The sequence below is a fragment of the Protopterus annectens genome, chromosome 3.part0 (genome assembly GCF_019279795.1).
Source record: "Protopterus annectens isolate FY-2018-M chromosome 3.part0, PAN1.0, whole genome shotgun sequence".
NCBI lineage: Eukaryota > Metazoa > Chordata > Ceratodontiformes > Protopteridae > Protopterus > Protopterus annectens.
In genome coordinates, this window is record NC_056731.1 from 671440609 (window position 1) to 671464608 (window position 24000).

Genomic DNA, 24000 nt, shown 5'->3' on the forward strand with positions numbered 1-24000 from the left:
AGGCCATGGCTGCATCTGCTACACCTTAAACACTATCCTTCACAGTTGTGTATGCTATATAGATATTGCTGTATATCTGCTATCTGCTTTCTGTCTTATTAATCCCCTGTACTTTTGCATTCTGATCTTGTATTACAACACTATTATACAGATTTCTTAGACAGTTATATGTTGTAGGACAATGTGGGTGACAGTGATGTGTAATACCTCATTATTCAGAGCAACTGCTTCAGTCGCACTTATACCTCTCAACCTGGAAACACCAAAAATCTGGACAAGGCCCATGAAAAATAGGTACAAATCTGTACACCGATTAACATAAAATTTGCATGCATAATAATGTAATCCCACCCACTCCAATGGAAATGTGGGATACCAAGTTTCAAACGCAAACTGAAGAACAGACAACAAAAATATTGCACTAGAGTCCCCCTACAGCCATCCCAATGTCCCATTACCTGTCTATTTCACCCATTTACCATAAACACTAATGTGTGCATACTGCTTTACTAATACAATGATTATTTGGATTTTATTTCTACATTTAACAGCTCAATGTGCAAACACCAACAGACATCTGCTAAACAAAGCAACACTGTCTCACAATGAAAATAGACTTGGCATTAAAACTTCTCTGCCCTTGAAACTCACATTCATTGAAACCCACTCCACATTCAAAGAAAATGTATTTGGCCAATGGTGGATAAAGATTACCTTTGGGCTGTTCTCAAATCATTGGCCCCTTGCACACAAAACAAGAAACATACATGTTTTCTTTGATACACCTTCCTGACTATTAAATTATATTCCTTGTATAATACAGAACACTTGTTAGACAGAGCGCATTTTACATTGTTTGAACATTTTTCCAATAGGCTGTAGGAATGAAACAAAATGCATGAACCAATAATGACAAAACTGCCCAATTCAGAACATTTCCATCATAAAAGTCTACTTCCACAGTGTCTACCACACCCACACTATAAATAGAATGACAGTAGTCTAAGCCATAGTCATCTTGCACAGCTTCGTGCACTTATTTTCAATTTTATTTTTTTGGGGGGGGGGTACAAAAGGCCAAAAACCAGGGACACATTTTAAACATTACTTGTATAATTTTGGAAAGTTTCTAGAATAAAATGTGGCATTACCACCATGCATTCACTGGTAAGTCTCGAGCCCAGGACTCTGTGCACTACAGTCAGAGCAACATACCACTATGCCAAATCAGCAGGAAGACTGACCCTTAAATGGCTATCATTTAGTGAATTCAGTTGTCACTATAGCTCTCAACCTTTCTGCACAAAAAAACCTGGACAAAGCCAATAATGGGGGAATAAAATTCAGTTCTCACTTCTCACCACAGCTCTCAACTCTTAGCACAAAAAACCTGGAGAAAGCCAATAATGGGGGATACAGCCCCAAAATAGGGACAAATTTCAAATACTGATCTTATAAACTTAGAAAATTGCTAGAATAAAAGGTTTTGTGTTACATTTATTTTCTGAAGAATTTGAAGTCTGAAATTGAAATGTCTGTCATTATTTAATGAATTCAATCCTGCAGTGATTTGCCACAAAAATCCTGAAAACCACAGATTTTATGAGGAACAGATCAAAAATATGAGGCACGAATTTACAGGTGGTGGTGGCTAGGGACTTTAGGCTCTTTTTACCCTGTAGATCAGTCCTATTATAAATGCCTTAAATCTCCCTTATGCGTGCCCTAATATCTGTTGTTTCACATATCCTGCCTGTTGCTCTGTAAACACTTCCTTAGCAACTACTTAATCAGGTGGTAATTTTCCATCTTGTTATGCCCCATATTCTTCCCCTATCTGGGATTGCACTCCCATTCTCCTTTCCCTTTCTCCTCTTCTCAGCACCCTCCGCTTTGTACCTCCCTCCCATCATGTTGGTGACATCACCCCAATATAATCCCTCCCTCACCCACTTTATTGTTTCATGTTACTCTTCATCCTCACCCTTACATAAAAGACCAAAATGTCCCTCTAGTCACCCTGCAAGTTCAGTATTTTTCCATTCAACTTATACCTGTTACTATATAAAACAAGAGTAGGGGTAGGAGAAAGGTAAAGAGAATTGGGAGCAGGTGGAAAGTAAGCAGAACTTGTGTGGGAAGTTAAAAAGTAACTGCTAGCTTTTGTTGGTCTTACTTCTACATGCAGCATTGTTTTTTGAAACTAGACATCTTGAGTTGAATGTTTTCTTTTTCCTGCTATCCTAACCTGACAGAAGAGGTATCGGATGCATGTCTTGCAATACATGTCTAATTAGACATTTATTTCAAAATGTTCTCACATTGGAAACATTAAAACTCTTGAAAGAAAGTCTAGCTATATACAGTTAAGTCAGCGTTTGAACCTAAACAAGCGACCACCTCAGTGTGTCTGCAAATTGCATAAAGAAAACTGTTTATGAATATGCATCTAACAGCTGTTCAGTGTATTTGTCTGTCTTTGAGACTATAGATGTGTTTTTTGACAGAATAACACCTTTAAAACGGTATAGTTCAACTGGCAAACCTCAATGCTTGCACATAGAAAATGATATAGATATGTGTTCTGGTTTGCACTAAACACAGAATATACATCTTAGTCCAGTTGCACTGACGTGCCTGGCAAGTAAAATACATTATATGCTGCTTCTTTACACTTCACAGTTCCCAAATGTGTCTCATGTACTCTTGCCAAATTGCTTTTCTTAGATGATTAGTCACACTTTATATGCATCAAAGTTTTCCTGTTTAAACAAAAATATGATTTAGTGTTGTAGTATTTTCTTTACAAAAAAAAAAAAAAAACTTTTGGTATGGTAAGCCTTTTCCTCTCACATTTGGAAGAATCATCATCTGTGAAACCCTCTAAGTATCCTTTTAAAAAGTTTTAGCTTCTCTTTAGTTTTAGACAACTGTAAAATTACCCAATTTACTTCCACTTCTTCCCCAAACAAATACTCTTTTTCATCTGGTAATCTGGTGATATGAAGAGCTCAGCATGTCTGCTCTGCTATATGCAGGTCCTTGCCTAGTGTATACTTAACAGACAAATCATATTCTGCAATCTTGGCAACATTCTTTGCAGGTTCAGCAGTAGTTTGCTCTAATACTTCATAATGCAGTGGCTTAAGGTCTGTTTGTGTGTACACAGTTTGCCCATAAATATGTTGACAGAACTTGTCGCTCCATACAATATAACAAATGAGTTATCTATCTCAGTCACACACCCACCTCATTCCTTACTTGAGTGTCTGTTGGGGATTCTTTCTAATCCATTCTCGTTCATTCCATTCAGGATTCCCAGAACAGTGCTGCCAATAATACATTATCGTCTCGTTCCCTGCTGATAATCCATTCTCGTCTCCTGCTCGCATCTACAACTGGCCAGCTGGAAATGATGTGAGCTCCTTGAGCTCAATTCCGACTGGCTGGTAGCCCTGATGGAGCTGACATCATCATGCACGTGATGACGTCAGCTCCAACAGCGCAAAAATTAAAAAACAAGAGGAAAAAAATTGGAAATGAAGGGATGCCACTCGGGAATCGTGGCACCCCTTCATTTGGACCCCAAAACTCGGTAAAAAGTGAGTAATTTGGGATGGTTGGGAGGGATGGTCACACTGCCATACAATACCAATGTAAACAGTACCAGTACTGGGTATCATTTGTGTATTTCTGGGCACAGTGTGGGTATCTGAGAGACCTGTGGGAGAAATGTTTAATAGCACTATCTGACTGTTCCCACACACAGTACCAGATTCCACATTACTGTTATGCACATACATCTCACTCTGTTACTGTACACACTCTGACCACAGATTGACAAGTTGGGGTGTAAATGGGACATATGTGGCTTCTTAGTCTCATAAGGTATTGGGGAGTTGCTAGTGTGCCTTCTTTGTTCTCATAGATGTGTGTCAATCAGTTGTATTTCCTGATTGTTGCCTATACATCTGGGATCATCCCACTGATTTCCCAGGGGGACAGGTTGATAGGCAACAGATATGGGTCACTTTACTGGACATTCTGGACATATCTGTACAGTTGTGGGGTATGATTCTGTATGCAGAGTACTACCACTGGCAGGATTCAAACCATGGCTGTGTGTGCTAAAAAAACAACAGTTCACATCTCAGTTGCATTTGCTATTTGGGTTTTGTTGTCTGCATTTTCCCTGTTTACTATCTATGTGTCTCTCAATTGTACTAAATGGCCTCTAGGGATTACACCTATTATATACAGGCATTCCTACGCATTCAATTTATGGTGCACGGTGTGGGTAACAATGCTTAATACAACAGTACTATTACATGATTGCAAATCAACATTATCATATGATACCAGAGTATACACATGCAGTCCAGCAGTTAGACCTTTATTGTAAGGCTATTGCACTTTTATTTACATACAAATTATACGAGACTCTTCCTGCCATATTATCTAGTGTATGCAGTACTTGCCTTGAACAATACATGTTTTATACAGACAATTAATTTACTACTACTTTTAGTTTTATTTCCTATGACAGTAAATGCATGAGTATTGCTGACCTGCCTCACGTTGCAACCTTGCCAGGTGACTGACGTGGGCCTCTTGATTCGTGGCCTGCTCCATTGCAGCTGTGGGGGACATAAGAGGAATATTTAGCCATACCTATCCATGATATACCTGAGCTGGAAATTATTACACACATAGTGGGGTGATACTTACACACAACTGGAACATCCCCTGCTGCTCTAGCCTCTTGGATCCACTGGTCCAAAAGGTCCCCCTTACACAGCTTCAGGTAGGCATAGTGATGCCTGACCTGCTCACCAGTTCAGGGTATGTCAGTGGCACTGGTGAGGTCATGGGCAAGACGGTCCCTGGCCTCTGCCTTATATTGGGAGCCCTGGTACTGGCCCTGCAGCAGTCTCTGATCATGGTCTTTGACAAGGAGTCCTGCCATGACTCTGGACTCCTGGATGCTCCAGCAATGTGCCCAAAAGCACACACCTTCTCCTCTTACTGCCATTGTGCCTGCAAGGGGAAGCTACAACCAGTTCTGAGATGTATTCCCGCCGCTTGGGTTTATGTAGTGCCGATTTCTTGCACTTTTCCGTGATTGGCCAGTTTTGAAAAAGCTAGGCTATGGGCAAACCTGCTTGCCTAGGGTTGTCATTGGTTAAATGAGTATAACACTGGGTACATTGAGTTAGCTGTCCTACACATTGCTTACACCTCCTAAGCTGGCCTGTGTAATGTTTAGCATTGCTTACGTTAGACTTTGCATTATAATTCATTTTTGTCATTGAGTTATTATTCATTACACCTTATATGTATGCCTGGTAGCCATGATTCATGTGTATGTACACTGTATGGGGTCCTTGTGTTTTATTGGGGACTTCAACACTCTATTACAATTACACCTGACTTCTGGGCTTACTGCTGTACTCCAGTTCACATATGTATGATATGTGGTGGGTTAAGGCACATATGGCTGTATACTGAATCCTTTCACGGGTTCACTTTGGTTTTACCATGGTGAAGACTTGTTTGCTGATACCTCATTCTTCTGTACTTCTGTGATGGCTTGGTGGTTAACTACTGTGACTATGGTGTATAGGGTCCTGGGTTCATGACCTGCATGGCTGCTTATTTTGTTGATGGGCAGAACAAGGGCCATCGGATACAGAGGGATTAGGGCACTTTTGAGCATTTGTAATTATGTTTGCTCAGGTTTGCACGACGGTAAACACAGCTAACCTGCAGTTACATCTGCTTACAGAGAATTAGCTTCAGAATTGCTTAACCAGTGTAGGCATTGCTTACCGCCACACAAACAGGCTTAAGCTCACTTACTAGTGCTTAAATATGCTTACTACTGCTTATTGGTGCTTAAACCTGCTTACTAGTGCTTTATTCATTATTATACTAACATCTCACATGTGCATTTACTGCATTACTCCAGTTCATAAAAAATATGTTATTTAGTGGGTTATGCAACATAAATATTAGTCATAATGTGCTTTGCCATGGAAAATGGAATGTGCTGCAGTGGCACTCGAACCGAGAATGCCTGCTTGTAAGGTGAATGCTTTGCCCACTACACTATTGCTATGCTGCTTCATTTGCATATATCTTCCTTGTTATCCTCTTCATCCATTTAAGCTGCATTAACCATAGCTAAGCGATGGGCACACCCGCAAAGCTATGGTTAGCTTTAATCGGATTTAAAAAAAAAAATAAAAGGGTTTGTTCATTTTATTTATGTATACTTTTGCTGTTGTACACAAGGGGGACTATTGGTGGGGATATGCTGACACCTATGAGTGGTCCTGCTCATTTCTTACCCCTTTATGCTGTTCTTCATTGCAGGGGCATGTATATTCTGAGAGATCTGCTCTCAGACATGCCACATGCACTCTTACATGCTCCATGTAAGACTAGGAGTGAAGGCATTACTATGAGTGGCGTGCTGTCATCCTCCTCCTAAACAGCTACCTCCGTGCAGGACTAAGCTTGTCCTGCACGGAGGAATAGTAAATCCGGGGGAGTATTTTTCAAAGGTCTTGATGAATGGTTAAATGAGAGTTTTGCTTATGAAGAATATTGTGCTGAAATATTAAAATTCATACTGAAGAAATAAGAAAAAAACAGAAATAAAATCCTGGAAATCAATAGTATTGAATAATACAGATTATCAGATTATATGCTTTTAAGAAAGTAATACCATAAAGAATTGAAAGTAAAATGGTAAGCGTTATGGAAGAAAGCTTATATAGTATAAAGGGGAAAGGGTGTCAGGAATTATTAACGATTGTGAGAGAAATTGTGGATGACTAGAGGAAAGAATGTGAAAATTATGATAGGAGACATTAATGAGGCATTTGATAAAATAGCACATGATACTTTATAGGATGTAATGAAGAAATATAGTATAAGTAAGAAAATTAGGAAAGTTTGTATATCAGTGTAAAGCAATAGTAAAATAAGAGTCTAAATAAATGGTTGGTTGAGTAAAGAAATAGAAGTGAGAAATGGTATAAGACAAGGATATCAAATGTATTGTGTATTATTTGCTCTCATTATGAACATGATAGAGAGTGACATGAACTGAAAAATGAAGGATTCAGGATATATAATGGAGAACAGAGTAGGGATTCCGGTTGTTGTGACTTACGCAGATGATATAATAGCTAAAAATAAAATTTAATGAAAGAATACTCTGTTTAAATGAAGTTTGGAACAGACAAATTTGTCATGGGACATCTTTAGTGGGGAGGGGAGGGTGTAGTTGAGCAGGGAGGGGAAGGTGGACGTTAGAAAGGTTAGGTAGAAAAGGCAAGCTTTACCGGGAGATTAGGCAAGAAAGGGTTAACTAGTGGAAGGATGAAGGGAGGAAGTGAAGTATGGAAAGGGGAGCATCTTAGAGCTTTTAGGGGGGGAGTTGCCTGTTGGGATCCACATTTTTGTATGATTTTATTCAGTGCAGGATCACATCCGAGATGACCTGGGGTTTGCTGGTGGTAATATAGACCTTGGGTGATTGGCTTGTTGGTCTAGGGTATGATTCTCGCTTCGGGTGTGAGAGGTCCTGGGTTCATATCCTGGACAAGCCCTAGGCTTTTAAGGTGGGAGGTTGGTATAATGGTCACGGTGTTTACCTTACAGACACAAGGTGCAGGGCTTGATTCTCACATGGGGTAATTGGCTAGGCTTAAAATGGCCCACAAGGGCACTTAGCGTAGTACTAATCTATGAACCTATGCAGAGGTGAGTACAGATTTCCTAGATTAATATAGTTGTGTTTTTTTTTTTTTTTTTTTTGTGGTGGTGGTATCTTAGTCTTGGCCTTAATGCTATTCTTTGTCTGGAGCGGGTAAATGTCTGTTTGTCGGGGATCGAGGAGTGGCATTAAAATACAACTAGTAAGCCTGCTCAGCTTCCTTGTGGGGCCTGTACTGGTGTTAATGGAGGAATGCTAAGAAGGTGTTAATGGAGGAATGCTAAGAAGGGTGAGCAGGTTACTACACATAGTTCATAACTAGGGAGAATTCAGTTATCATCTGTTTTTCCCCCTGACACTGCTTCCAGTTATAAAAATAGTTTATTGTTTATCCATCAGGGTTTACGTCTCTAGTGGTGATGAAGAGAGTTACTTACAGTTGTTACAGTGGATTCCATAGTCTCTGACAGCCAGTGGTGGTATGGTGGTTTGTTCTTGGTTGCTGGTTTGGCAGTGGCGGTGTCAGGCAGCTTGCTGAGTAGCTTGGGTTTTGGAGTGGACAGGTGCATTGCTGCATTGGCAGTGGAGCTCCTCCATGGGGTCTGGTGGTTTTGTTTCTGTTTGCCATTTTGGTCATGGAGTTTTCGCAGGCATGGAGGACCTGTGGGTGACGGCCATTTCCTGGAGGGGTGGGAACATTTTCTTTGTACCTTTTCATTGGGTTTTTACCTTGCAGCCTCTGGTTCTGAGGGATTCCTGTCTTATTGTTGGTGTTGAAGGGGTGATCTCTTTGTTGATGGTAGTGGTGTGTAGTCCTGTAGAACAGCTTGGTGGTGGTGTTTCGTGGGCAGTGAGACCCCACGTGTAGTTGCCATTTCCATGCATGTGCGGTAGCAGTTTTACAGGGCTGAAGTGCTCGAAGTCAAAAGCAAGGTGGTGCAATCACCAGTATGAGCTATTTAAATTTATTTATATGCACTGCATTGCAAGCCTTCGTGTGCACCATACCTCTCAACTGTACAGATTTTTGCAGAATGTCCAGATTTTTGACTCATATGTTTTTTCTGTTCCTCATAAAATTTGTGGTCTTACTGGCAACTCACTGGGTTGAACAGAAGATTAAGTCACTAAATAATGACATACATTTGAGTTTCAGACTTCATATCCTTCAGAAAATGTATGTTAAAACAAACTCGGTTACACTAGCAACATATAAGTTTACAACAGCAATATTTAAACTAAGTCCCTACTTTTGGGCCTTTGTTCCCCCATTTTGTCAGACTTTGTCCGGATTTCTTGCACTTAGAGGTTGAGAAGTAAGATCCATAAAGGAGACTAAATGATGGTGTGTGCGTGTGTGTGTGTGTGTGTGTGTGTGTGTGTGTGTGTGTGTGTGTGTGTGTATATATATATATATATATATATATATATATATATATATATATATATATATATATATATATATACATACAAATTACATATGCTCGTAAGGTGTTGTGCAGCATTTCGAATGGCTGTATCATCCTTTTCATCTCAGTAGCTTGTGGGACAGTTTTTTTTTTCTGTCATAGCGCATTGGCTTACAGTGTTCTTCTATCATTTCAGGTGACCAGGGGCAACATGGCAGATATCCAGGCTTTGTGGCAGAGGTGGGCGAGCATTGTGGCTCAGGTGGAGGACCTTTTCCAGGAGATACCAAATGGTGACACTTCAACAACAAACACACAGGGCACCAACACTTTTAAGAGATGGCAAACATCGAAGGGTAAATAGGCAGCCAGAGGCAAGAGAGCACGCCAGGTGCAGTCAGCCGAGGAGGTGACTGCAGAGGTCGTGACACTGGAGTCAACACTTGTTGCTCTGGCAGGTAATGATCCTACAATCCCTGTTGGGTGGATGATAGAGCAGGTGTAGCAGAGATAGAGGGTCATAGATTAGGTGACAGGGTTACCAATTTGCCTACCTCTTCACAGAATTCAAGGGGTGGCAGTGGGGGGTCTGCAGACCTTATTGGGCTAGTATTATAGCCTTGGTGAGCAGTGTTTTGCTAGGGATAGTCCAGCTATAGATGGTAGGTTTACTTCACTAGAGAAACAGACTTACCCTTGTTTAGAGGAGGTAGGGTCAGACTTAGACATGACTGGGAGATTGGTTGGCTATTCAGGTGTTGGGACAGGAGGATGCGGCAATCCTCTTAACTCCTCACATAAATCTTACTGTGAAGGAAAAGATCTGGAAAGGAGAGTATGTGTACATTTTTGAGTTAATTGATGCAGATGGTGTACAGGTCCTTCTAGAAGCTGAGATGTCAAATGGGAAAGACCTGATGTCAGCCTTGGTGGCCCTTGGCCAAAGGCGAGTGGAGAAACAGTGGCAGAGAACATGGGAGAACTGGGTATTGACATATGTTTATTACATGGTGGTATGGTTGTAGAGGGATAGCGGTTTGGATTAACACTGTTGGCTTATTTTCTGACAATATGGGAGGCACAGAGGCTACAGCCATGAAATGCTTGGCTGTGGTATGATCAGAAATTTTTCAAGAGCAAGGCAGTCGATAGTCTATAGGTTGGAAGGTAATACACCCTGATATATGGCTGTCCACCATGATGGACAGCTTTGGTGTGTGTGGTAGAGGTAGTAAGGTCGCAGAAGGGGGTGTTGGAATATGTTGGGCTTTCAGCAAGGGGAGATGTGCCTGGACAGCATGCAGATTCTCCCATGCTTGCTCAAAGTATGCAGGTAGGAACCTAGCGGTGCAGTGTAGTAGGAATGAGGGCCAATTGGGGGGGGGTCAGACATCATCCTTTACTGGTCAGAGGGGATTAGGTGGACCTTCTCTGGAGTTGTAGGGGGTATGTGGTAAGGGCAATTTTCGTGGACAGAGGGGGCACCCTTTCGGTGGACAAGTGGACGCCTTGGGGACACATTCGCCTATTAACATGCATGTCTTGCGGGATATACTGTTGCAGTATCCACAGCCGGCAGTGGCTTGGGAATTAATTGAGGATTTTTTGAAGGGGTTTCCAATTAAGTCAAGCTTAGTGGAGGACGGCAAGGTGAGAAAAAAATTTGAGGTCAATGTGGTGGAGGGAGGATATTTTGGGGGCCTTGGCTGAGAAAGAGCATCAGGTGTGCAGGTTACTGGGCCCATCTGATATCCCTCCATTTTTCCAGTTTAAGGTGTTGTCCTTGGGGTTGCTTCACAAAAAGAAACCAGGTGAATTCCATTTGATTCACCAGTTATCTTATCCAGAAGGGAAGTCTGTCAATGATTTCATCCCAGTGGAGGAGTTTAAGGTGAATTACATGTCACTGGATGATGTGGTCCACATCATCGCAAGTTTTGAGGATCCATGGCTGGTGAAAGTGGACATTGAGACTGCCTTTTGCCAGTACGTGAGGAGGCTTGACCATTGTTGGGCATGGTGGTGGGTTTTAAATTGTATTTTGACACAGCTATGCCAATGGGATGTGCAGTGGCATGCTCAACTATTGAAAAGTTTAGTACAGCCTTACATTGGATATGGCAACAGCGGGTGAGGAAACAGAGAGCAGTATATTACTTGGATGATTTTTTGCTAGTATGTGAAGGGAAAGAGGGAGCAGTGGTGGTGATGCAAGATATTTTTTGGATGTGCGAGGAGTTGGGAGTTCCATTGGCCACTCACAATTTGGAGGGCTCAGCAAAGGTGTTAGATTTTTTGGGGCTGACCGTGGATGCAGGACTAGGATTATTTCAACTGCCAGGAAAGTAGCTAGACTAAAAGAGAAAGTAGTCTGGATGAAGACAAGGGATAAGGTGCGGGTGAAGGATGCTATGGAACTTTTGGGTTTATTGAATTTTGCCCATCGGGCAGTCCATCTGGGGTGGACATTTTGTAGGTTAGTGGCATTCCTCTATAAAGGGGGCAAGAGTAAGCACCACTAGGTGAGAGTCGGCAAACTAATGCATGAGGATTTACCCTTGTGGCTGCAGTTTTTACAGCAATTTAATGGTGTCACCTTTTGGCAGGCAGATTAGGTGGGTCAAGGGCATTTACAGCTGTTCACTGATGTGGCGGGGGCCTGGGTATGGGGACATTTTTTGCAGGGCAGTGGTTTGCAGTGCCATGGCCTCTTGATTGGCCAGAAGCCTAGAAGCGGGGTGTTGCCTTTCTTGAACTGATGCCAAACTGGGCGGTGCTGGTAGTGTGGCAGGAACATTTGAGGGGCAGGATAGTTGTTTTTTAATTCTGATAATATTGCAGTTGTGTGAGTTTTACAGGCTAAGATAGCTAAGTCTGAACGTTTATTGTTGGTATTGAGTAAACTGGTTCTCCAGAGTTTGCTGATTAATTTTTCTTTCACAGGGGTACATGTGCTGGGGGTGAAGAATGAGATCGCTGACAGCTTGTCTCATTTTTAGTTTTCCAGGTTTTGCAGGTGACCCTGATGGCAGCAAAGGACCCCATGGTGGTGCCAGACGAGGTGTGGCAGATTGTCAACAGTGATTGGCAGGTTGGTGCAGCAGTCCTGGGTAGCATCCACCAGGAAGGCTTATGGTAGAGTATTGTATGATTTTGACAGGTTTGTTAAGCATGCTAGAGGAGGCATGTGTGTGGTCAGAAGAGTTGTTATTGCAATATTTAGCTGGGGCTAGGGCACAGGGCAAGGTAGTGAAATTGGTGAGAGTGAACATGGCAGCAATTAGTGTGTTTGCTCAGATGGCAAGACTGAAGGATTTTGGGCGAGTGTCAAAAGGATGGGGCAGGGAGGAAGGTTTGAACAGGGATAGGCACTGGCATGTGACAAGAGGGATTTTAAAGGTCTTGCTATGGGGTTTGGCTAGGATATTTGGGGATTCCGAGGATCATGTAATGTATGGAACACTGAGTGTATGGATGTACTTTGGGGCATTTAGGGTGCCAGAATTGGTGGGGTCATTGGTGTGCAATGATGTTATGTTATTGCCTGGAGCAGTTCATATTAGGTAAAGGTCATCTAAGACTGATCAGGTGGGAAAATGGGCATCAATAGTGTTGTAGCAAATGTGTCAAGTGGCATGGGCAAGGAGATTGTCTGTGGTTCATAAAGGTAGACCACATGAGTTAGTTTTCCAGTCAGGAGGAGGTAGGGCATTAATGGGGGGACAGCTGAATTTAGTTATGAGAAGGGCTTTTCGTAGTATGGGTTTTGATAATGAGAAATTTTACACTCGTTCTTTTAGGATGGGCAGGGTGTCAGATTTGGCAAGGTGGGGCAGCTTGATCAAAGTCATTAAAAAGGTAGGGAGATGGTCTTCCAATGCATGTTTGGCTTATATTAGATAAGGGAGAGTGTTTTGTTATTCTATTATTAATTTTTTTCTCTCTTTTAAGCAAAAGATTTTCACCATATGCCATTTTTATGTGTATTGGGCAGCAAGGAGGGCTGCAGTTAGGAGTGATGGTGCTGAATTGGGGTTACACCGGTTTGGTTGGAAAGTCACATGGCATGGCATTAGAGGGCTTAAGTGGAACCAGCTCTTTCAGGTATATTCAATGATTCAGACTCAAGTGGGCTTCCTAGAATTTTGCTGATGCACCTAGCAGGTAATGATTTGGGCGTGACACCTAAGTGTCAGTTGGTGTATCACATAAGGGAGGATTTCTTAGATTTAAGGAAGCTATATCCAATCTTATGTATGGTATGGTCAGAGATTATTGTTTGTTTGACTTGTAGGTATGCTAGGAAGTTTGCTGCAGTTGAGAGGGCAAGGAGGTTTGTAAACTTTAAGTTGTCAAAGGAGTTGGGGATGATGGGAGTGAGGACCATACAGCATGCCAAGTTTTCTGATAGAGACCCTATGTGGTTCAGGTAGTGATTTTGGTCTTGTCTTTTGGCTTTTCCCGGTAAGGGGTCACCACAGTGGAACTCCGGTCCACTAATGATTGGCAGTAGATTTTTACGAAACGCCGAGGTGCCAGCTCGACGCTCAACCTTCAACGAAGGCAAGCCTATTTACGCACGCATGTCTTTCAAACACTACCCAACTGCGGGGAGGACATGCAGACTCCACACAGAAGGCATTCCCAAGCCCACCCGAGAATCGAACAGGAGAAAATCTTGCTGTGAGGTAACAACGCTACCGCCGTACCACCGCGGTATCAGTGATTTTGGTCTTGACTTATTTATTGTAAATCTGGGATTATTTTTGGAAGAGCTGGTCAGTGATTAGAGGGAATGAGGGCAAACAGCCTGAGTTAGGCTGTTGGGTGGAGAAGAGGGACAGGCTTGCCCATCTTCTATTCCCCCTCTGGTTTATAGTTGGAGGAAGAATGTTTGGTGTGGTGGAATTGAGTGTGTGGACGCTGCTTGCACCTGGTGGTTTGGATGGAAAATGAGGCTTTGGGATGAAGGTGAGTGGTTAAATGCTGCCTGAAGTGTGAGGATAATTGAGCAGATGGAGGACGCTGCTTATTCCTCAAGGATGAGTGGAATTATGCTAACATTATGAATGATCATTTAATGTTTTGTCATTATGCAATGAAAGAAAGTTATGTTTAATAAAGTTTGATGCATTTATTCTTTTATGTTGAAGCAATAAAGGTCGTCAAAGGTCCTTTGGTGGTTGCTTTCTTTATTAATGTGGAGCGTGACAAAGGAATGTTAAAAAGAATTAGGAATTCAATTAAATAAAGATAACAGCAGAAGTGATATGGTAAAGAAAGGAGACATATTTTATAATGCATGATGCATCAGTGTTAGGAATAACATTTTGAAAAAAAAATCTATGCGGGGTTCAATAGGGAAAAAATGATAAATGAATTACTAGAAAGTTGCTCTTTATTGAATGCATATAAATTATCATTTAAGAAAAAAGGCTCTTTCATAAATTTGGTATTAATGGGAAAGATATATTTATCAGTATGTTTATGATTCTAATAATATATGAAAAACAGCTTTGCAAGTTATTTTATTTACATGGGACTCCAGACTGAATCCAGTAAAAAGAGTTTTGTACATGAATGTAAAGGAGGACCAGGGTTAATAAATCCAGTGGTATAAGCTGCCTATTTCAATTTATATAAAGTATTAAAGTGTATAAATGAGGAAAAAAAACTAATGGTAAAGATATTTAAATATAAATATGAAAAAATGGGGCTATGATGAAAAGAAATCAAAGAGAAACATAATTTATCAATGAAAAAATGGAAGTTATCAAGAAAAAATATTAATGCAGAAGATAAAGGTTAAGATAATGATGCAGCATCATTATGTTAACCTGTGGGAAAACATAACAGAAGAAAAAAAATAAAGCTATAAAAGTAAGAAATAAACAGTGTAACAAGAGGGTAAAATGTCATTTTTTTATGAAGTATGCTAATAAATAAATTATAGTAAAAGGGAATATACCACATTAAAAGAAAACTGAAAGAAAGTGTACATTTTATAGGGAAGAGGAAACTAGAGAACATGTTTTTTTAAAATATAAAAGGGTAGTAAAATTATTGAAAAAGTTATGTAAAGAAAATTTCTTTGTAGGTGTAAGAGAGGTGTTTAAAATAGAAATGGATATGACTGAATATGGGCATTATAAGAATAGAAGCAAAGAATCTGTAATAAGAATAGATAAAACTTTTTTTATTGTATGGGTTATTTGGAATGAAGAATAAATGAAATGTTGTTTAATGGAAAATGGATCTTAACAACGACCTTGTGTAAAATTAGATGGTGGTTATGGAAAAAAATAGTGGGGATCTAGTATAGAAGATAAAGATGGAAATTTATGATGAAAAGCAGTATCAGATAAATATAATTGTATATAAAAAAATATATATATATATATATATATTTATATATATATATATATATATATATATATATATATATATATATATATGGGTTCCCTTAATAATTCTGAAATACTGAAATCCCGATTTTAGTATTTCGAAATTATAATACCGAACCCTTGAAATTCCGAAACACCAGAAGCGGGAAATTCAAAATACTGAAGTTTGGAGCTTCTGGTGTTGCGGTGTGTGAATGCATAGGTATAAGTGCAGGTAAGTACGTATGAGTGTGTTGTTTAGGGCCTTTAGTGTATGTTAGTGTGTGTTTTGGCTCTGATATATGTGTGCAAGGGGTTGTGAAATGTGTGTGTGAGTTACCTTTGTTTGTGTGATTGTGCGATCCTGGAGTTAGTATATATAAGTAGGAGTGGTGAGGGGTGCAGGGGGGATTGCCCCTCTGCTTGTCTATAGTGTAGGATTGTTTGTTTGATTGTGGGGGGAGATTGTGTGTATGTGTGTGGTGTATTTGTACTGTAGGTTCGCAATTTTAAATTTCGCGGTTATGAGGTTTCGGTATTTACAACTTTCGGCTAATAGAATTTCGAAATACTGAAATTCGGGATTTCAGTATTTCGGGATTCTATAGTGAACCCAGATATATATATATATATATATATATATATATATATATATATATATATATATATATATGTGTGTGTGTGTGTGTGTGTGTGTGTGTATGTGTATATACATCCACACACATAGGGGGAGTTTGTATACAATTGTAAATATATAAATAAAGGACTACTATTCATTTTAATAGGTGCCATAGTGTGTTTTACACCCACCCGAGCTACCAACAACTCAAGTAGATAAGACCACAGATGGCACACTCAAAGTGCAATAACCTCTAAATCTGCACTGAAGTGTCAGCAACCTAACCAACTGGAGCAGGAATAAAACCCTCTGCCTTCTGATCTTCTAGAACCAAAGGGGATTGTTCTACTTGTTGCACCACTGAAAACCAGCAGAAATAGTCCAACCAACAAACAGAAGAACAAAAACCAAAAGGGGAAGCTCCACAAAAGTATCCAAGGCAGGTACAGTGCAATGTTACATCCAATGCAGGCGAAAGAAATTAATTAACCAAGTCCACGAAGCTTCTCCAGTAATAAACACACTTTATTACACACGAGCTACTTGCATCTTCTTACTGCCTGCCTTGTTTATTTCGTGTGTAATAAAGTGTGTTTATTACTGGAGAAGCTTCGTGGACTTGGTTAATTAATTTCTTTCGCCTGCATTGGATGTAACATTGCACTGTTCGAGCCTGCCGCCTTGGATACTTTTGTGGAGCTTCCCCTGTTGGTTTTTGTTCTTCTGTTGCACCACTGACACTGAATCAATAGTGGGCCAGGAAGTTTAGCCTGATGTAGACTAACAAAATTGGGAAGAAGGGAGCCCTACATGCTACTTAAATGTCTGCAGTTCTCCATTAGCCTTTTTTGATCAGTTTTTAATTTCTCATTCTGTTAGAACTTGTATTATGAAGTCACAGTTCTTGAATAGTTTACACCAGGCATAAAAGAGTTGTTCCTGTTAGAAAGAGAACCAGAGATGGTATGGAATTTTCAGTGCCACTTAATCTGTAATCTGTCAAACACTCCCAGATTCATTAACAAGACAGTACACTAATGATCGCTCTGCCCCTGCTAGTAAATCCTACTGGACATCATTGACGGTGAGGCTGGCACTGAATAAGGTGTATGCTATTGATCCTGCTAGTCACTGAAGTCATCTAAGGGCATATACACTGGTTATCATAAACAGATAAGCACCTGACAGTCCCTTCCAACCACCTGCACAACATTATCTGTAGCGATTGAAAAAGTCAAGAGTTTATGGAGCTACATGTGCATCTAGACCAACCATTATATGAGTATACTTCTATATGTACACAGAACAATCATATCTCTGAACCACCTGAGTAGAGCTTCATGCTTCTACTTTTACATGAATAGTGTCTATCAGAAGAAGGCCTGGTATAAAATATGTTATACTATGTCAGTTCTACTGCAATGCATGTGATGTACAATTGCTAGCTGCACAGGAAGTTTATGGTGATTCTGTTCTATGAAGCGGAATCATCTGACATATCAAATGGGGTTCATTAAGAATCATATCATGCTTAACATAACAAAACCATTAAACAGTAATACCATTTCTGACTCACAGCTAAAGAGGCTGAGGCTCAGTTTTGATCTCTGGTCACTGTCTGTGTGGAGTTTGTATGTTCTTTCCATGTATGCATGAATTTTCTGCTCATACTGTGGCTTTCTCCCACCTATATCATTAGAGAGAAAGATATTATACACACACACACACACACACACACACACACACACACACACACACACACACACACACACACACACACACACACACACACACACACATACACACACACACACATAAATATATATATATATATATATATATACATACATACAAATATTTCAAGAACGGGCATTAATGCCCTTGTAGCTTGCCAATATATCAAAACACTTGTTCCCATAATAATTGTCCAGGCTATTCTTAAAAATATCGAAACTAGTACTTGCTTTAATGTAATATGGTGGTCTGTTCCATGCATGAGCTACTCTGTCAGAGAACCAATTAGTACACTTCTCATGCCTATACAATCTTTAATATAGGTTGTCTGATGATTTTCTAGCACTTTTTGATAACCCCAAATATTCCCAGAGGTAGTTGTCTCTAAATACCCTATATACCTGAATAAGACATCCTCTTAGATATCTATAAGAGACACTGTACAAGTTCAGATATTTTAGTCTTTCATAACAACTTAAATCTTCGCATCCATGGCTGCCCTTGATATATTCTTCTGTTCTGTTTCCAGTTTACTCATGCTTGTTTTCTTATAGGGCTTCCATATTGTTATTCCATACTCAAGTTTGGGTCTAATGTAAATAACAAACAATGACTTCATTATTTTTGATTTCTAGACTTTATAAATCTTTTTATACAATCTATAATTCTATAACTATCATTAACCAGTTAGTTGATATGATTAGAAAAACCCATAACTGGATGTACCCATATACCTAGGTCTTTAAATGAGTATACAGTTTCAATCATTGTGTGTTGTATTAAATATTCATGGTTCAATTTCTGGATCCCAAATGTCATATGCTTGGTTTTTTATGTATTTATTAGTGTATTATTCTCCTGTGCCCAAATTGTCAAGTTAGTCAATTTATTTTGCAGACATGCCTTATCTAAAGGAAGAAACAAAAGTGCATCTCTGGTACTGGAAGAAAACAGTAGCTAATAACAGCAAAACAACCAGAAAATCAGCCACCAAACTCAAAACTGGTCAAAGACGATGTTTAATACTAAAGGTAGGTTACAAACCTCCACAGTTTAGAGCTTTCATCTGTAATACTAAGACATCATCAGAACGATGAATGTACTTCTTGTGGAAGCCATTTTAAAACTAGTACAGCTATCTCCCATGAAAACCAGTCACAACTTGTTGTAGCTTAAATTAGTGTGAAACAGAACAATAAGTCAAAACTTTTAAAACCTGAACCAAAACACATAAATACAAACTAGACAAAAAAATAACTAAATAAAAAATGTTTGATGAAACATAAAATCATATTCGGCTAGCTCTCCTTTTTGGTTCACTGCTGATAGAAATACTGTCATTTAAACCCGGAAAGTTGGTAGCATCCAGCTTAAGCTGCCATGTCATTTCCCAGTGAAGCAGTTTGTTCTGCCAGTCCCCTGCATAAGGGAAAGTTTGTATTTGTTCAAGAACTAGAAATGTAAACTTGGTGAACTTGTCACAAACAATGGAATGCCTGGCCTGAGAAACCTATTAATCATCATAAGGGATTTTTGTCTACCAGAAAATGTGGACATTGTTATAAGTGCCCTTACATAAACATTTGTTACAATGGCACCCTTTTAAGTAGTTTTGATTATTCTGTACATGGTGGACCTTACAATTCCTTTTCTCAAAGAGCTATTTACCTGGCTGCATGTGCATCTTGTCCCACTTTCTATGTGGGAAAAACTTAAGAACGCTTTGAATGAGTGTATCTATCAACATGTTTAAAGTATTCAATGTAAGGACAGTAAAAGTGTGTTGTCCAGGCATTCCATTTCTATTGTTAAAATTTAAAACTTTCCATGTAGGTATTTATCCCAAAAAACTTTTCATTCATGGTGACCTGACTTTCCTTTCTATAGATGATTTGTGAAAAATACGTCCTAATACCAATAAAAGTTGTACTTTCTAAGATGGCTGTCAATTCCCTACTAACAGTCAGAGAGTCCTTGCAGATGAGATAATTTGTACTGGTATGAATAAAAACAGATTAATGCTTCTTTACATGAAGGTGTCCCACGGCTTGTCTCACATCTTCTATTTTTGCCCCTGGCAAACATAACACTATTCAATATTCATTATCTTCTCTGCAAATATAACTATTGATTCCTCTAATAATTAAATTTCCATTTGCAAGTATGTCTTTGCTGACCAGCTCTGAAGAATCTATCTGCTCTGTCAATTGTTACAAAGGATAGATTTTCACCAACATTAGTCTTATTAATCCCACTGTTTTCATTGTGCATTAAATTCTCATCCAGCTGGCATTGTAAATCCACAGCTTGAGCCATGTAGTCAACATCTGTCTTTCTCTTCTTTTATTCTTACAGTAATGATGTTCTTCATGTTTCACTGTTGCAGTCATCACATTTGGGTTATCTGCCTGTAGGTAATCCTCAGCCGGCCTGAATACCAGAGTCTTCGGATTTCTGCGTCGGATGCTGTCGCTTCTTCCATGACGTCAGGTCATCAGGGATATAAAACATGCAGCTGATGCCATTACATCAGTCTTTCTTGCAATGCAGTGCCTGAAGCAGAAGCAGTTCAGAAGAGCCAGTCAGCCGACTCCTGAAATTTTTGTTTTCGAGTTTCAGACCTGAAGTCTTCAAAAAGATAAGTAACCCGTTGGGGATCCTTTTTTCTTGTTCTAACCGATGTCAGAAAAAAATTAACAAATGTCTTGCCAGTGGAAAGCAAATACCTCATACAGATTTTCATTCTTACTGCGTCACCTGTTTAGGCCCAGACCACAGCGTACCTTGCTGTCAGTTTTGTGCCTCGTTCAATGCCCAAACTATTCATCGTCGGGCTATTTTTGTAGCTAAACACTTTTGTTCTTGATCTCCGTACTCCGAAATGGCTTTGTTAAGCCATCCAACTACCAATCTTGAAAAAATGTAATGTAAAAACGTAAGGATAAAAACAGAGACAGACCGCATAGGTCCAAAACTGCCGCTGACACTTCCGTTAAGCTAGTTGCTAGTCCGCTGGTACTCAGTGAGGTGCTTTCGCAGCCCCTGATACCCACTACTACAGATTTGCAGGCCTCTACTGAGACCCGTTCAGAGTCTGGTATGCCACGAGATGCTTCTTCGACTATGGAAGCTGCAGATGTCTCTACCTTGGATGGGTCCAGAGCCGCTGTGCAGGCACCAGCTTCTGAGGGTGTATTTAGGCTTACTGACTTTCATATTAAACCTACGACTTTGTTCCAAGCTAGAAATACCGAATTCCTCAGGCCTAAAGCTCGCCCTATGCCTAGAAAACCAATGACCAAGCATCATACTCAGCCCATATGCCTCAAAAACAAATGATTAGAATGGCTGAAGACCTTATTACCTTAATTAGGGGAAGCCAGCCTTTCCCCTCTAAGAGACCTAGAACTGATTTTCTTTCTGATCAGGAATCTGATGTTCATCGTGTTACCCTGCTGCAGTCATCACACTTGGGTTATCCTGCCGTCAGGCAGTCCTGCAGTCGGCACAAATTCCAAAGTCTTGGTCCAGCGTCAGTTGCTGTCGCTTCTTCCCTTTCGTCAGAGCGCCAGGGGTATATCAGAGGCATCCAACGCCATTTTCTTCAGTCTTTCTTGCCACGCGGTGCCTGAAGCAGAAGTAGTTCACAAGTGCCAGTCGGCCAACACCTGAGATTTTCGAATCGAGTTTCAGTCCGTAGTCTTCAAAGCTAAGTACCACGTTGGGGAACCTTTTCTTGCCTCAGTCCGATGTCAGAAAAAGTTAACAATTGCATTTCTTGCAGGAAGCAAATACCTCATAAGGACTTTCATTCTTTTTGCATACCCTGCCTAGGCTCAGACCACAACGTCACTGGTTGTCGGTCTTGTGCTAGGTTCAATAAGCGAACTATAAAGCATCGTTTTGATTTTGCACGACACTACTTCGGTAGAAAATTTAATTACACTATGCCGTCGGAGCAACCGACTACCAGCGTGCATAAAAAATGCAAGGATAAGGACTGGCAGGCTAGATCCAAGCCAGACTCCGAGGCCTCAGCTGGTCCGGTCGCCGGTTCTCCGGTTTTCAGTGAGGCGCCTATGCAACCCCTGGCTACTGCTGAACTGGATACCCAAGCTGCATTGGACCCCCCAGCAGAGATTTCTAGGCTGACACAGCCATTTTCCTAAGGCCCTTCCGACGACATTGCAGTAGGGGAAGCCGGTGCTGCAGAAACACCTTCGGTTTCTGAAGGTGTCTTCAGACCGACTACCCTCACCATTAAATGTTATGCTAAACTTAAGACTCCTCTAAAACCAAAAAAGCCTAGACTTCAGTCTACAGGTCAAGGCCCTATGCCTAAGAAACAGATGCTTAAAATGGCTGAAGATTTGATTTCTTTGATCAGGGGTTCCCATCCCCCCCCCCCGACAAAAGGCCTAGACAAGAGGAGGATTATGCCTCCTCTGGTCAGGTGTCTGTTTCCTCAGGCTCCTCTGAGGAACAGGATTACTCCTTCCCCCCTTTTGAAGATTCTGATGCTGAGGACTCCATTCCCTCAGCTTCTCCCCCTGAAGACTACTCCTTTGGGGAAACCTTACACACCATGAAGGAACATTTCCACTGGGAAGGTCAGGACTACTCTGACTCAAAGAAAAGGCTCCAAGAGTTTCTTTTACTCCCCCAGCACAGACCACTTGCTATCCCCCCAGTTTTGGACATAGTGGATGATGTCTTCTTAGAATCTAGTCTAAATCCAGATTCTCTGCCTCCTGCTCCAGCCAAACCAGATAGATACTATAGAATGCCTGACTATCACAAATTTCTTTACAAAAGCCCTGCTGCTGATCCAGAGACAATCTCCCAGGGTCCCAAAGGGGCTAAGGCTTCTATGGCTAAAAATCCTGTACCCTCAGAAAGGGACTCCAGAGCACTAGATAGGTGGGGGAAGAAGGTTTACACCTCAACTACTCTAGCTGCAAGAGCACTAAATTGTCAATTTCACATGCTTAAATACCAGCAATTCCTAATAAAGCTCACCCTACGCCTAGAAAACCGATGACCAAGCATCATACTCAGCCCATATGCCTCAAAAACAAATGCTTAGAATGGCTGAAGACCTTATTACCTTAACTAGGGGAAGCCAGCCTTCCCCTTCTAAGAGACCTAGAACTGATTTTCTTTCTGATTCTTCTGATCAGTAATCTGATATTTCTGCTCCTTCTGATTACCAGGATTTACCCTTATCTACTTATGAGGATTCTGTTGCAGAGGATTCCATTCTCTCCGCTTCCCCTCCAGAAGATTTTTCTTTTGGTGAAACCTTGCACACCCTTAGGGAGCATTTCTGCTGAGAAAGCCAGGACTATTCTGAGTCCAAAAAGAGACTTAGGGAATTTTTACTCCTGCCTCAACACAGACCTCTAGCCTTGTCTCCTGTTCTGCAGATTGTAGATGATGTTTTCTTGGAATCCAGCCTTACCCCAGATACTTTGCCTCCTGCTCCCAGGAAACCTGACAGGTACTATTGAGTACCTGACTCTCACAAATTCCTCTTCAAGAATCCTACTGCAGATCCAGAGACTATTTTCCAAGGACCAAAAGGCATTAAGGCTACTACTGCCAAAAATCCTACCCCTTCTGATAGGGACTCTAGAGCTTTAGACAGATGGGGTAAGAAGGTATACACTTCTGCTACTTTGGCCATTAGAGCTCTAAATTGCCAGCTTCATATGTTAAAGTATCAGCAGCATATTATGGGACTACTTAAACAGAAAATTATGTTGATTCCTGACTGTGCTGAACACAAAGATTTGCAAGAGCTAATGCATTCTGCTGAACAAGTTGGTAAACATACTTTGCAATGTGGTTTTGATGCTTTAGAAGCATCTTGCAGGACTGCTGTCAGTGGGTCTGTACTTAAAAGGCATGCTTGGCTTAAGGAACAAAATTTCCCAGATCATGTGAAAGCTAAATTACTGGATGCACCCTTAAACCAAGACTGCCTTTTTGGCAACAAAGCAGAAGAAGTCCTCAAAAGGATGGATTAAAAAGCTAAATCTATGCAAACTGTTAAAGATTGATTACAAGTACAGCCTTCTAGAATCAGTAGGCATTCCCACTTCCAAAGCAGAGAGTAGTAAGCCACCC